Here is a 16,011-nt window from a genome sequence, read left to right on the forward strand (position 1 = left end):
TCCTTTTTTTGATCCCAGTCTTATGAGTTTCCTCCCTTTTGTTTATTGCAAGACTTGAGCGGATAAGTGTAACCCCTGACGGCTAACCTCCCAAGGGGTGGTTCAGAGCAAACAAGCTCTGCCTCCTCTGATTGGATCCCCAACGTGGGTTGCTTTCAGTCTGGCTCCAAGTCACCACGGCAGAAGGGTGCCTGGAGGAGCTGAGGGGACACCTCACAGAGTGGTCAGGTTTGAGCCTGAGACCTCACCTTTACAATAGCGTACCTTTGGGCCACACCTGAGGACAGCAAGTGACAATACACATTCATTCCCACTTGCAGCAGATCAATCCTCCTATCTCCTTGGTGGCTTCACAAATCCATGCCACAGAAGATTCTGAGAAGTGTAACCTTGAGTTTAGGAGCACTCCAGGCTGATCCACTCAGGCGTCTTAAAATGCAGAGGGGCTTTCTCAGCTCCCTGGGAGTCCAGACATTGTGTGAGTGGTTTCTGGGGATCCTGCATTTCCTTCTGGCTCTCTTGGTCGTTATTTGCTACTGATGCAGCTACTGCTGTCAGGATCAAGGAGACAACATCAAATGCATAGTCTTTTAGGGACCAATAACATTTCTAGCATTTGCAAGGCTTTACTATATTCATTTATTTATCCTAAACATACTTTTCAGCTACTATATTCCAGGCACTGTTCTAGGTGCTGCAGACAGGATCCTTGGCCTCACGGGGTTTCCTTTCTGGTTGGGGAGACAAATAAACAACAACAATAACAACAAAAGCCAGGCAGTTACCATCTGGTGGGATAAGTGCTATGATGGGCATAAATACAGGCTGCCATGGGAGCATTTAGTAGAACGACCTAACCCAGACTGGGTGGGTGAGGTCAGGGAAAGCTCCCTGTCTTGAAAGCAAACAAACAAACAAAAACCTAAGATTGAAAATCGTTGAAGCTAGATTAAGTCTTTATAGTGGTTTCTCTCTCCTTTTGTATGCACTTGAAACTTGCTACTTAAAAAAGTAAAAACAACACAACAGTAACAAACTCTGCTCACTGTTTCTGACTATAAGTATTATGATTCTCATTTCTAGAAGCTTTTGGGAAGAAGTCCGTTTAGCCAATGTTGATGGTTTCTTATTCCCTTAACAAACTTTCAATTTCCTCTTCTATAGCATTAAGTGTATGACACATAATAAATTTATGTTTTGTATCTGATCATTCCAATATCTTCAGTGGTTGCCAGCCCGACTCTTTTATCGTTTTTCCTGACTCATTCATGAAGGATTGTTTGCACATGTGTTTAGTGAGTTACTGTTTTGTTTTGCTTTGGTTTTTAAAATTTTATTTATTTATTTTTGGCTGCGTTGTGTCTTCGTTGCTGTGCGCGGGCTTTCTCTAGTTGCGGCGAGAGAGGGCTGCTCTTCTTTGCAGCGCACAAGCTTCTCATGGCGGTGGCTTCTCTAGTTGCGGAGCACCGGCTCTTGGCGCGCGGGCTTCAGTAGTTGTGGCACACGGGCTCAGCAGTTGTGGTTCACGGGCTCTAGAGCGCAGGCTCAGTAGTTATGGCGCATGGGCTTAGCTGCTCCACAGCATGTGGGATCTTCCCAGACCAGGGCTCAAACCCGTGTCCCCTGCCTTGGCAGGAGGATTCTTAACCACTGTGCCACGAGGGAAGTCCCTGCTCTTTCGTTTTTTAATTACGATCCCATGTTTCTTGAGGTTTTATCTGTGGAAATTCTCTAAAGCTTAGAGTTCCTAAAGAGAAAGTTTGTAGTGCTTCTGCCAGGTATATGGAGCCATTACTCACTCACCCAGGGCCACTTTAAATGAAATGTTTAACTATGAGTTGTTTTCAGTGTGAATACCAATTCTAAAACCACATGAGTACAGGCTTGTGGTTAGGAACTCTCGGGGGGAATTGTTCATTTCATTCCTCACCTCCGCACCCACCATGAGAGTTGCCAGCCAGCTCAACCAAACATCCCCACTCTCTACCTCAATGGGGTAGATTTTCTCTATTTCACCCATCAAGGATATCTTTCCAGAATTCTGGCTTTATGCAAGAATGTGGGGGAGGAGAGTGTCCTCCCATCCTGCCCCTTCTTCATTTGTTTATCTTTAACCCAAAGAGCAAGTGTTTAAACCCAAGCTCTAGCTCCCTAGGGGTGTGGGCGTACCCCCGGAAAGAACTCTGACTTCACTGCTTGATTTCTACTGTTTTCTCTAGATCTGCGTTTTTTGAGATAGGTTCTGGTCATGAAAGCATCTCCTTAGTTTCCTGCCAGCTCGATCATACATTAAAAACATGTTTTTATATCTTATTCAATATTTTCAGTTGAGTTGTAGTGGGAGGAATTTCTTTGAGCATCTGGTCCATCTTATTGCTGGGAAGAGAATCGACAATTGAGATTTTATCTTTTTTAGTCCCCCGAAAAGTCACTTTCGGCAGACACTAAAGATTCCCCATCACATGGGAAATAGCAGGTAACCCCTCTCGATTTGGCCTATCTCGATTTCAGCCGCGCTGTGCTGAGGAAAGGACTTCTGAAGAAGGAGCCTGGGCCCTGCACCCTCAGACAGTCCCGACTCCTGTAAAAGTCCCCTTGTTGTAGGACCAGTCAAAGGTCTTGGAATCACTTGAAGAGCCATAGTGCACTGAGTTGTTGTTATTGTTCTAACTCTATAAATTGTGATTTTTTTCCAGAAAGAAAAACTTTCAAATTGCCAAATGTAAATCCCCATTTCCAAGGATAAAGTTGCCCTGATTGCTTGCGAAAAGCAAGAACTTAAGGAGTACAGATGTTTTTATGGCTCTAGGTTAATTCATTATTCTTCTTCCCAATACTTTACCAACGCTTAGAAAAAAACCTTTTTCTTTTGGAAAATCAAGTGTATATGGTGTCTGAAGGTTAAAAAAATATATATCAAGTTTACATGCATAGTAAAACAGGAATGCAGTGGATGAACTTGACATTGAGGAAATTAGACCATTTTCTGCACTTAGAGAATCATCCAAAGTCCAGAACCAAAACCCAATGTCTAACAGTCAGGGTATACTTCTTATCTTTTTCTTTAAACTTAAGGAGGTACCAGGCAAACAGGATGATTCTTAAATAATCAAGAAGAATCTTACACCCTGAGAAAACCATAATTCAAAAAGATACATGCACCACAATGTTCACCTCAGCACTATTTACAATAGCCAGGACATGGAAGCAACCTAAGTGTCCATCAACAGATGAATGGATAAAGAAGATGTGGCACATATATACAATGGAATATTACTCAGCCATAAAAGGAAATGAAATTGAGTTATTTGCAGTGAGGTGGATGGACCTAGAGACTGTCATACAGAGTGAAGTAAGTCAGAAAGAGAAAAACAAATACCGTATGCTAACACATATATATGGAATCTAAAAAAATGGTACTGATGAACCTAGTGGTAGGGCAGGAATAAAGATGCAGACATTGAGAACAGACTTGAAGACATGGGGAGGGGGAAGGGTAAGCTGGGACGTAGTGAGAAAGTAGCACTGACATACATACACTACCAAATGTAAAATAGATAGCTAGTGGGAAGCTGCTACGCACCACAGGGAGATCAGCTGGGTGCTTTGTGACCACCTAGAGGGGTGGGTTAGGGAAGGAGGGGATATGGGGATATACGTATGCATATATCTGATTCACTTTGTTGTACAACAGAAACTAACACAGCATTGTGAAGCAATTACACTCCAATAAAGATGTATAAAAAATTAAAAAATAAAATGTTGAAAATACAAAATTAAAAAAAAAAGAATCTTAATCTACCTCATGTCAGGATGTAGGAGTTTTAAAAAAAAATCGGAGGGTTTACTTTGCCCTTCGTTTTCTACAAAATATGATTCCTAAGAAGATGGCTTCCCCTGTGGGGGGCTTCCTGACTTAAGCCACAGTGGGGATCTTTGCTTCCTTCTTTTTGCTCCCATTTGCTCTCTTTAGGGCTCTGAAATAACATGGTATGATCAAATTAAGACCCAAACACTTCTCTCGGGAATACATTGCAAAAATGTTAGAGTAGCTACAGCTGGGACAAGACGTCCTCATGTTGGGCAAATCAGAGTGGCCTGGATTGACCGTAAGACAGTAAATTTAAGGCAACAATCCTAAACTGAAAGGATCCCAGTTGAGAAGCATTCTAAGCCTGTGTTCTCTTTCACAGAGCAGCCCCTGCCTCCACTTTTCTTTCTCCCTGAAATGTCCAGGCTCTAGGCTGCACAGGCAATGACCATTGGAAAGACATTCAACAACACGGTGCTTTCAGCTGCCTGAAACACCCACGCTTTTCACGCTGAAAAACCACACAAAGACTCTTCCCTTGATCAAGACAAAATGACTTGAACTCTGCTTTGCTTTTGTTTTCACACTGGGTCTGCTCTCCTCTGCCAGATGACCACATCAAAAGTGGTTCCTCTGGGGAAAGCATAGGCAGACCACTCTTTGACAAAAATCGAAACTCTTTTTCGATCCATCTCCTAGAGTAATGAAAATAAAAACAAAAAAAAAACCAAATTAGACTTAATAAACTTAAAAGCTTCTGCAAAGCAAAGGAAACCATAAACAGAACGAAAAGACAACCTACAGAATGTGAGAAAATACTTGCAAACAATGTGACTAGCAAGGATTAATCTCCAAAATACACAAACAGCTCATACAGCTCAATATCAAAAAAAACAAACAACCCAATCAAAAAATGGGAATAAGATCTAAACAGACATTTCTCCAAAGAAAACATACAGATGGCCAAAAAGCACATGAAAAGATGCTCAACATCCCTAATTATTAGAGAAATGCAAATCAAAACTACAATGAGATATCACCTTACACCAGTCACAATGGCCAACATCAAAAAGTCTACAAACAATAAATGCTGGAGAGCGTGTGGAGAAAAGGGAACCCTCATGCACGGTTGGTAGGAATGTAAATTAGTACAATCACTATGGAGAACAGTATGGAGATTCCTCATACAACTAAAAATGGGACTACCATATGATTCAGCAATCCCACTCCTGGGCATATATCCAGAGAAAACCATGATTCGAAAGGATACATGCACCCCAGTGTTCATTGCAGTGCTATTTACAATAGCCAGAATATGGAAGCAACCTAGCTGAATTTAACTGAATCACTTTGCTGTACACCTGAAACTAACACAACATTGTAAACCAACATAGTCCAATATAAAATAAAACTTAAGGGCTTCCCTGGTGGCGCAGTGGTTGAGAGTCCGCCTGCCGGTGCAGGGGACACGGGCTCGTGCCCCGGTCCGGGAAGATCCCACATGCCGCGGAGCGGCTGGGCCCATGAGCCATGGCCGCTGAGCCTGCGCGTCCGGAGCCTGTGCTCCACAGCGCGAGAGGCCACAAAAGTAAGAGGCCCGCGTACCGAAAAAAAAAAATAATAATTAAAAAAAAAAAAAACTTAAAAAAAAAAAAGAAAAAGAGGGAATTCCCTGGCGGTCCAGTGGTTAGGACTCCACACTTTCACTGCAGGGGGCACAGGTTTGATCCCTGTTTGGGGAACTAATATCCTGAATGTCGCCTGGCGAAGCCAAAAAAAAATGAAAAAAAGAAAAAGACACATGCATCCCAGTGTTCACAGCAGCACAATTTACAATAGCCAAGACATGGAAGCAACATAAATGTTCATTGACGAGAAATGGATAAAGAAGATGTGGTACATATATACAATGGAATATTATTCAGCCATTAAAAAGAATGAAATAATACCATTTGCAGCAACATGGATGGACCTAGAAATTATCATACTAAGTGAAGTAAGCCAGAGAAAGACAAATATCATATGATATCACTTATATGTGGAATCTAAAAAAATGATACAAATGAACTTATTTATAAAACAGAAACAGACTCACAAACTTAGGAAATGAACTTATGGTTACCAAAGGGGAAGAGGGGGAGAGGGATAAATTAGGAGTTTGGGATTAACATATACACACTACTATATATAAAATAGATGATCAACAAGGACCTACTGTATAGCACAGGGTACTCTACTCAATATTCTGTAATAACCTATATTAGAAAAGAATTTGAAAAAGAATAGATACAGGTAGATGTATAACTGAATCACTTTGCTGTACACCTGAAACTAACACAACATTGTAAATCAACTATACTTCAATATAAAATAAAAATTAAATTAAAAAACACAGAAACCTAAACCAAACCAAAACAAGAGTGGTTCTTCTGGGAGTGACAGAGTTGAAATGTGGGGTTCTATTTTTTTTTATAAATTTATTTATTTTTATTTATTTTATTTTTGGCTGCATTGGGTCTTTATTGCTGCGAGCAGGTTTTCTCATTGCTGCATGCAGGTTTTCTCTAGCTGTGGCAAGCAGGGGCTACTCTTCATTGTGGTGTGAGGGCTTCTCATTGCAGTGGCTTCTCTTGTTGCAGAGCACGGGCTCTAGGCACAGGGGCTTCAGTAGTTGCAGCATGCGGGCTCAGTAGTGGCTTTCAGGCCCAGTAGTTGTGGCACACAGGCTTAGTTGCTCCGTGGCATGTGGGATCTTCCCAGACCAGGGCTCAAACCCACGTCCCCTGCACTGGCAGGTGGATTCTTAACTACTGCACCACCAGGGAAGCCCAAAATGTGGGGTTCTTGAGCCATGTTTCTCTGAGGTCTCCTACCTACATGATGACAGGATGGCTCATGGTGAAGCTTCCATGGGTGTGGGTGGTAGGAGTTTTAACTAGGATAATTAGTCTATGTGTGGCCATAAGTCTCCAGCCATGCCATTGACACAGTGGCTGACCTTCTGCCTCTCATTCTGTGCTGAAAAAAATAAAATCTTAGCTAAAGACCTGGAGTTTGTGGGATTTAAATAGTTGAGAACCAGCAAGTTGCCTCAGAGCAGCCACCTAATGATTATTGATTTCCGTTAAATTGTTTCGAAGGGCTTTCTGTGTCAGGAAGGGATTGATGAAGCCCTCCAGGAACGGTTCAGAGTCTAAGACCCAGTTCTGGGGACTTATCATGTAGTGGAAGAAAAAGATACAAATGTGTGAGATAGGCAAATAACAAGAAAGGAGTTAACTAATAGTATATACTACAACAGCATGATGCCTTGTAGCTGTTTTAAGATATGACTCCAAATTCTTTGAAACTTTTCCCATTGAGAGGTTGGGTTTATGTCCCCTCCTCTTAAGTCTGGATGGGCTTGTGAGTGTTCCAACCAATAAAACACGGCTGAAGCGACACTATGTGACACATGAAGCTAGGTTAGAAAAGGCTATGCCGCTTCTGCCTGGCTCTCTTGAATGAACCCTCTTGGGACATTCCCTCACAGAATGCAAATGCCACATCATGAGAAGTCCAGGATACATGGAGAGGCCACATGTATGTGTTCCTGTCCATAGCTCCAGCTGAACTCAGCCTTCCAGTCATCCCAGTTGGGGTCCCAGACCTGTGAGTGGGGAAGCCTCCGGATGACCCCAGCCCCTTGGTGGAGTCTTCCCACCAAGGCTCCAGACATCATGGAGGAGAAAAAGGCCAACCTTGTAGTGCTCTGTCCAAATCCCTACGCTACAGGCTCTATCAACACAATAAAGCAGTTATTTGACACCACTAAGATGGGGCTGTTTGTTATTCAGCCACAGTAACTGGCCCCCCGGCCTCAACTCCAAACAAACCATTCCAATTGTGTTAAAGAAGTTCAGCAGAGAGCCCAGCATAAACTGTGTACTCAAGGGACATTTTGTTGAGAACATGTTGAAAACAGAGGAGAAAGCGCTTTATGCTGGGTGGGAGAGGAGAAGGGTGGAGAGGACAGTGGGAGCCCAGGGCTGGCTGGTTTGATTCTAGGTGGAGTGAATAAACCAAATGGCCAGCAGGCAGGATTCTGGCAGGAAGTAATAGAATGTCAGGGTGGAAAGGAAGGTTGGGGCCAGACTGCAGCTTACCTGTACCCCTTTTTCAATCTGGACAAACACAGTGAGGGACCATCATATGGGGGTCACCATCCCAAACACAGGCCCCAAGCATGAGTTGTAACACCACCTACCACTCTGCTCTGTGCATATCTCAGTGCAAGTCAGTGATTTTAGGGTTAAACTTGAATCCTCATCTGAACAAAGGCACTTTATTATTTACAGATGACAGGCCTCCCTACTTGCCACCATAGATGATCTTGGAAGCCACATCAGAGTTTGGTTTTCCCTGTAGGTGATGGGGTGGTCACTGAAGACTCCTTAATACCAGCTTGAGAATTCCAAGCTTATCTTTTAAAAGATGGCTTTGGAAGCAAAGAGCAGTACAAATATGGAGAGGGAGAGAGAGAGAGAGTTGGGAAAATTTGGAGGCCATTAATAGTAATCCAGGTCTGAAGTGACAATAGCCTGATGGAAGTATGATGGAGAGGAAAAGAGAGAGATTTTGTTTTTAAAAAACTCTCAAAAGTGCTTTTTTTTTTTTTGCGGTATGTGGGCCTCTCACTGCTGTGGCCTCTCCCGTTGCGGAGCACAGGCTCCGGACGCGCAGGCTCAGCGGCCATGGCTTATAGGCCCAGCCACTCTTCCCGGACCGGGGCACGAACCCTTGCCCGCTGCGTCGGCAGGCGGACCCCCAACCACTGCGCCACCAGGGAAGCCCAAAAGTGCTTATTTTTTAAAGGGCCTCATAAGAGGGTTCATCATTTCAGGACATTTTTAAGGGCATCCTCAGGGGATAAATTGTTTGGCCGAGCCCATTTCCATTGCTCTCTTCCATAACCTCATGGGGTTGCTTAGGGGAGAGTCAGGCTAGGACTGGAATCAAAATGTCACTGGCTGTACGCTAGCCAGTGGTATTCCTGGGGCTCAGGCCCAATTGGTGAGTAGCTAAAATAGCGGTAGAGTATAAAATGAGGGAAGGCAGCAGCGGGAAGCTTGGAAACCCACCTCCTGTACTGAAGCAGCCTTCTGTTCTCCAAGCAAAGCTTCCTGCCATGGCCTTGTGAGGAGTCAGTGTCTGTGGAGCTTCTATGGCCACCTCTTGTCAGGGGCTTCTGGGGTGACAGAGGTCAAGTCCCCTCATTTTATAGGTGAGGGGAAGTAAATTTGGGGGGGTTAGTCACCAACAGTCACTATGAATCTAATCAGAAACAACATCTTTAAACTGGAAGGTGCTCCAAAATATACAAACAGCTCATACAGCTCAATATCAAAAAAACAAACAACCCAATCAAAAAATGGGTGGAAGATCTAGACATTTCTCCAAAGAAGACATACAGATGGCCAAAAGCACATGAAAAGATGCTCAACATCACTAATTATTAGAGGAATGAAAATCAAAAGTACAGCGAGGTATCACTTCACACTTGTCAGAATGGCCAACATCAAAAACTCTATAAACAGGGCTTCCCTGCTGGCACAGTGGTTGAGAATCCGCCTGCCAATGCAGGGGACATGGGTTCAATCCCTGGTCTGGGAAGATCCTACATGCCTCGGAGCAACTAAGCCTGTGCGCCACAACTACTGAGCCTGCACTCTAGAGCCGGCAAGCCACAACTACTGAAGCCCGCGTGCCTAGAGCCCGTGCTCCGCAACAAGAGACGCCACCGCAATGAGAAACCCACGCATCTCAATGAAGCGTAGCCCCTGCTCACTGCAACTAGAGAAAGCCCGCGTGCAGCAACGAAGACCCAATACAGCCAAAAATAAATAAATAAATTTATTAAAAAAAACTCTACAAACAATAAATGCTGAAGAGGGTGTGAAGAAAAGGGAACCCTCCTACACTGTTGGTGGGACTGTAAACTGGTACAGCCACTGTGGAGAACAGTATGGAGTTTCCTTAAAAAACTAAGTATAGAACTACCGTGTGATCCAACAATCCCATTCCTCAGCATATATCTGGAGAAAACCATAATTTGAAAAGATACATGCACCCCAATGTTCACTGCAGCCCTATTTACAATAGCCAAGACATGGAAGCAACCTAAATGTTCATTGACAGAGGAGTGGATAAAGAAGATGTGGTGCAGGAGTTCCTGGTGGTTCAGTGGTTAGGGCTCGGCACTTTCACTGCCATGGCCCAGGTTCGATCCCTGGTTTGGGAACTCTCACAGTCCAAGCCACATGGGCAAAAAACCCCAAAACCCAAAAAAACAATGATTTGGGAATTCCCTGGTGGTCCAGTGGTTAAGACTCTGTGTTCTCACTGCAGAGGGTCCAGGTTCAATCCCTGGTTGGGGAACTAAGATCCTACCAGCTGCAAGGTGCAAATAAATTAAAGAAAGAAAGAAAATGTGGTACATATCTACAATGGAATATTACTCAACCATAAAAAAGAACGGAATAATGTCATTTGCAGCAACATGGATGGACCTAGAGATTATCATACTAAGTGAAGTAAGTCAGACAGAGAAAGACAAATATTATATGATATCACTTATATGTGGAATCTAAAAAAATGATACAAATGAACTTATCTGCAAAACAGAAAGAGAGTCACAAATGTAGAAAACAAACTTATGGTTACTGGGGGGAAGGGGAGGGAGGGATAAACTGGGAGATGGGGATTAACATATACACACTACTATACGTAAAATAGATAAAAACAAGGGCCTACTGTATAGCACAGGGAACTCTATTCAATATTCTCTAATGGCCTATATGGGAAAAGAATCTAAAAAACAATGGACTTATGTATAACTGATTCACTTTGCTGTATACCTGAAACTAACACAACATTGTAAATCAAATATATCCAATAAAAAATTTTTAAAAAAATTTGGAGGGTGGGCTTTGCAGGAAAAGGCAAAGAGGTCAGGGCTTTGGGTTTCAAAGCTCTAGACAGTTTTGAATGAAAGAGCTTAGGGCATCCCTGGTGGCGCAGTGGTTGAGAGTCCGCCCGCCGATGCAGGGGATGCGAGTTCGTGCCCCGGTCCGGGAAGATCCCACATGCCGCAGAGCGGCTGGGCCCGTGAGCCATGGCCGCTGAGCAACAGTGAGAGGCCCGCGTACCGCAAAAAAAAAAAAAAAAGAAAGAAAGAGCTTACATTTCATTTCTATTGTTGTTCAGACCACACATGAGGAATGAAAAGATTATTAAGAACTCGTTCTTTTATTTTTGGCCGTGCTGCGCAGCTTGTAGAATCTTAGTTTCCCGCCAGGGATTGAACCGGAGCCCTTGGAAGTGAAGGTTCAGGGTCTTAACCACTGGACCGCCAGGGAATTCCCAAAAACTTGTTCTTTTGAAAAGTTATAAAATTTTTCAAACACATAGTATAGTGGAGAGAAAAACAAATGAACTACCAGATTGAGCAAATCTTCATTTTGCTCTATTTATTTCAGCTTTTTTTTCCCTTTAGAAATAAAATGTTACAGATTCAGCTAAAGCCCTTTCACAATTCTCACTAATCCCATGCTTTTCCATCCATCGTTAGAGATAAATCACTACCCTGAATTTGATGTGTACTATTCCCATGCATGTTTCTATAAGTTCATATGTAAGCGTAAACAATTTACAGTATTGTTTTAAATGTTTTACAATTTTACCTAAATATTATCATACTGTGCCAATGGCTTATGTTTCACATATCTTTGTTCTCTTCTTTTGCACTTCCCCAGTCACTAGTGTGGTTGAACATCTTTTCATCTGTGTATTGGCATTTGGATTTCCGGTAGATTGTCCGTTCACAAGACTTTGTCAATTTTTTCTACTGAGTTGTCCTTATTTTAAAATTCTTTTTAGAAGTTATTTTACTCCACTTAAAAAATAAGTAATATTTCATAGAAAAGAATGAAATAATGCCATTTGTGCCAACATGGATGGACCTAGGGATTATCACACTAAGTAAGTCAGACAGAGAAAGACATATCACGTGATATCATTTATATGTGGAACCAAAAAAATGATACAAATGAACTTATTTACAAAACAGAAACACACTCACAGACCTAGAAAGCAAACTTATGGTTGCCAAAGGGTAAAGCTGGGGGGAGAGATAAATTAGGAATTTGGGATTAAATTATACACACTACTATATATAAAATAGATCATCAACAAGGACCTACTGTATAGCACAGGGTACTCTACTCAATATTCTCTAAGAACTTATACGGGAAAATAATCTGAGAAAGAATAGATACATGTATGTGTATAACTGAGTCACTTTGCTGTACACCTGAAACTAACAGAACATTGTAAATCGACTATACTCCAATACAAAATAAAAAAAATTTAAAGTAATATTTGAAAACTCCTAAAGAATACATTAGCGGATGGAGACGCAAGAGGGAAGAGATATGGGAACATATGTATATGTATAACTGATTCACTTTGTTATAAAGCAGAAACTAACACACCATTGTAAAGCAATTATACCCCAATAAAGGTGTTAAAAAAAAAAGAATACATTAGCATGTAGATAGAACATAAAGAATAATAATAAAACAAACCTATCAGTCAATTTAAGCAATAAAACGTGGCTGGGACTATGGAAGCCGCCTGGCTGCTGCTCCCCCCGACCCGTGTTCTTCCTCCGCAGAGGCAGCTGCTGTGCTGAGCTTCACATAACAATTCTTTTGCCTTCTTTTCCATAGGCTTATTACATTTTTTTATACATTCCCATATTGTTTAGTTTTCCATGCTTTTGAAAACTTTACGTAAATGGTATCATATTGCATGCATTCTTTTGCAATTTTCTTTTTTTCTGTCAATATTACATTGGCAAGTCTTTCCTCTGGGTGTTTATAGCTGTAGGTTCATTCATTTTCACTGATAATTAGTATTCCATTGTACATTACAACTGATTTAGCCATTCTACCGTGGAGGGACGTTCACATTGCTCTGACTGTTCTTGTCCGTGTCGCCTGAACACGTGTGCAAGGGTTTCTCTGGGGCATTCTACAGCAAGGAGTGAGACTGCTGGATCATAGGTGTGTGCATCTTCAACTTCACCAGATAATGCCAGATTGTCCCCCGAAAGAACTGTTCCAGTTTAGACTCCCAACAGCAAAGTATAAGTGTTCCGGTGTTCTCACTTCCACCAACACTTGATTTTGTCAGATTTTTTTTCACTGACAATCTGGTAGGTATAAAACAATGTCTAGTTGTGTGATGATTTGCATTTCCCTCACAATTCTTTACATAACCTAATCTTTTATCAGTTACATGTATTGCAAACATCTTCTTCCAGTCTGTACCTTTCCATTTTCAATCAACTTTATTGAGGTATATTTCTACAAAATAAACCTAACCATTTTAAGCCTACAATTTGATATCTGACAAATGGATACAGTTCTCTAACCACTACAGTCATGCCATAAAATGTTTCCGTTGCCCCCCAAATTCCCTTGTGCCCCCAGTCCCTCTCCTCTCCCTACCTCTAGTGTCAGGCAAGCACAGATCTGCTCTCAGTCACCAGTTTTGCTTTTTTTCAGAATATCATATAAACATACTCATTCAGTATATCTGGCTTATTTCATTCAGCAAAATGCTTTTGAAATTCATCCATGTTCTTCCATCTATCGGCAGTTTATTCCTTTTTATTGTCAAGTAGTATTTCATTTCATGAACACACCACATTTATTTATCCATTCACCAGTTGATGGAAATTAAGGCTGTTTCTAGTTTGTGGCTCTTACGAATAACATTATCGTGAACATTTACATAGAAGTCATTGTGTGAACATGTCTTAATTTCTCTTGGGTAAATACCTAAGAGTAGAAGGGCCATGTGATATATGTATATTTGTTTTTATGAGAAACTGCCAGATTGTTTCCCAAACTGCTGCATTGTTTCCCATCTTGCACTTTCACTAGCAGAGTATGAGAATTCTGTGGGTCATTAGACAAGAAGTCTGTGGCATCTTTTTCATACAGAACTTTAAAATTGTGACGTAATTTGATATATCAATCACTTTCTTTATGGTTGGTGCTTTTGGGGATTTATGAAATCTTTCATCACTTGGTTCTTCATGTTGTGATTCTATTTGTAATTTCTCCTGCGAGGATTATTAGATTTTTTTTTTCTTCAAAAAGGTCTTTTCTGACGTTTCCCCATAGCAGTTTGTAGGCAATGTACACTTAACTCACTATGTCCGATAATACAGCATTTGTTGTCATTACAGAATAATGTGACATGAGATTGCAGGTAAGAGCTCAATGTGCTCAGGTAAGAGCACATTTCATGGAACTGAAATTCTCTGAAGAATTCTTGTTTTCTCCATTCAGTTCGGAATGGAGTTCAACAAAGTGTCAAAACACAGATTAGCAAACTTTTTCAATCAAGGACTAAACAGTACATATTTTAGGCTGTGTAGACCGTACTGTCCCTGTCCCGACGACTCATCGCTGTTGTTGGAGTGCAAAAGCATTGCCGACAGTACATAAACGGACGAGCGTGGCTATGCTCCAATAAAACTTCATTTACAGAGGCCGAACTTCAAACTTCATAGAACTTTTATGTGGCACAAAATCATATTCTTTTTCCCCCCCAAACATTAAAAGATATAAAAACCAGATTTAGCTTGCGAGCCATGGAAAAACGGGCAGAGAGGCAGATCTGGCCCATAAACAGTAGTGTGCCAGCTCCTACTGCTTTAGAACACATCCTCCCGACGTCACTGTAAGGCAACTGGCTAATATCCCTCTCCCACTTTGCGCAGTGGAGCACGAGAACCCAAGGAGACGTCAGCATTCATCCAGGTTAATTTCCCTTTCCTCCTCCTTCCCTCGTTTTACAGAGGAGGAGGTTTTGGTGCAGGGAGAGAAAATGCCCAACTTCAGGCTGCGTGGCTCGTGAGTGACAGTGCCAGGCTGGAGTTTGGGGGTCTTGATTTAAGGCCTACCTCCCTCCCTCCACTCAATTCCAAAAAGCAAAATTTAAAATTCCACCCATAGCCGCAAAATCCTCCTGCCACTTCTCATAAGTAATTCATCTTTTCTTTTTTTCACTCTAAAGGAATTTATTCTAACAAACACCTTAAAACTAAGGATTCAGTAAGCTCAAATCTTGATATTTAATTTGTATTATTAAAACCTGTGCAACGCAATTAACAGTGACAACTGCATTGTAAATTTGAGAGAAATTTTCACTGGGGAGGTGACATGATGATATGTGTGGGAAAATTACACAGAGAATTAAAATTGGTTAAATAAGGCACCTAAATTCCAAAAAGTCTATGAAGATCCCCAAAGCGAATTTTATTCCAGAATTTCGATGGCACAAAGAACGACAGTTCTATGGTAAGTAGCAGAGAAATCACCTCTGCAGATTAGACTGAGGCCAATGGGGTGGCCAGGATGGGGGACTCCAGGCCAGAGGTTAGGACTCTCACTGCAGTAAACCTCTGGAACCCAAACTCCAAGAAAGCAGAGTCTTTGTCTCTTGTTCATGGCTGTGTCGCCTCCAGACCAGAGCCTGGGACATACTGGTGCTCAGTAAATGATGGTCGAAGGATCAAAATCAGCCTGTAAGAGGCGATTCCTGGGAACTGGCCTCTGAATTTTTAGAGCACCTATTCCAGCAGCTTTGTGGCCACTCTGAAAAAACCTTAAAGGATTTCCCACCCACCAGGGGCCCCATCAAAAGGTGGTCACCTTCACCCCCTGGATAACTATCTTCTCATCTGCCCTTGACCTGTCTCTTAGGCTTGGAGTTATTACACATTCCGGATATAACGAATACGTACGAAGTATTGCCTCTGAACTGTTAAACAACTGAAAATTCATCGAAGGCAACCAATGTTTATAAATGAGTCAGAAGTGTTTAAAATGTAGACATTTATAAAGGGTCCAAGGAATAAGAAATTCCCAGAATAATTTACTACCTGCACATTTCAATTTTGTTTGGAAGTTCTAATTCTCAGCAAACATTAATCAAGTCATCCCACTATCTTTTAGGTTACTTTCCTCATTTTACAGATAGCAATTCAGCAGAAGTTAAATGACTTGTTGCCAAGGTCACAAGGAGAATATAAATCTAAATGATTCATGATTTCAGCCCTCTCTCCTGCCATTTGTTAGATTGAA

The sequence above is a fragment of the Tursiops truncatus genome, chromosome 9, assembly GCF_011762595.2.
Source record: "Tursiops truncatus isolate mTurTru1 chromosome 9, mTurTru1.mat.Y, whole genome shotgun sequence".
Classification (NCBI taxonomy): domain Eukaryota; kingdom Metazoa; phylum Chordata; class Mammalia; order Artiodactyla; family Delphinidae; genus Tursiops; species Tursiops truncatus.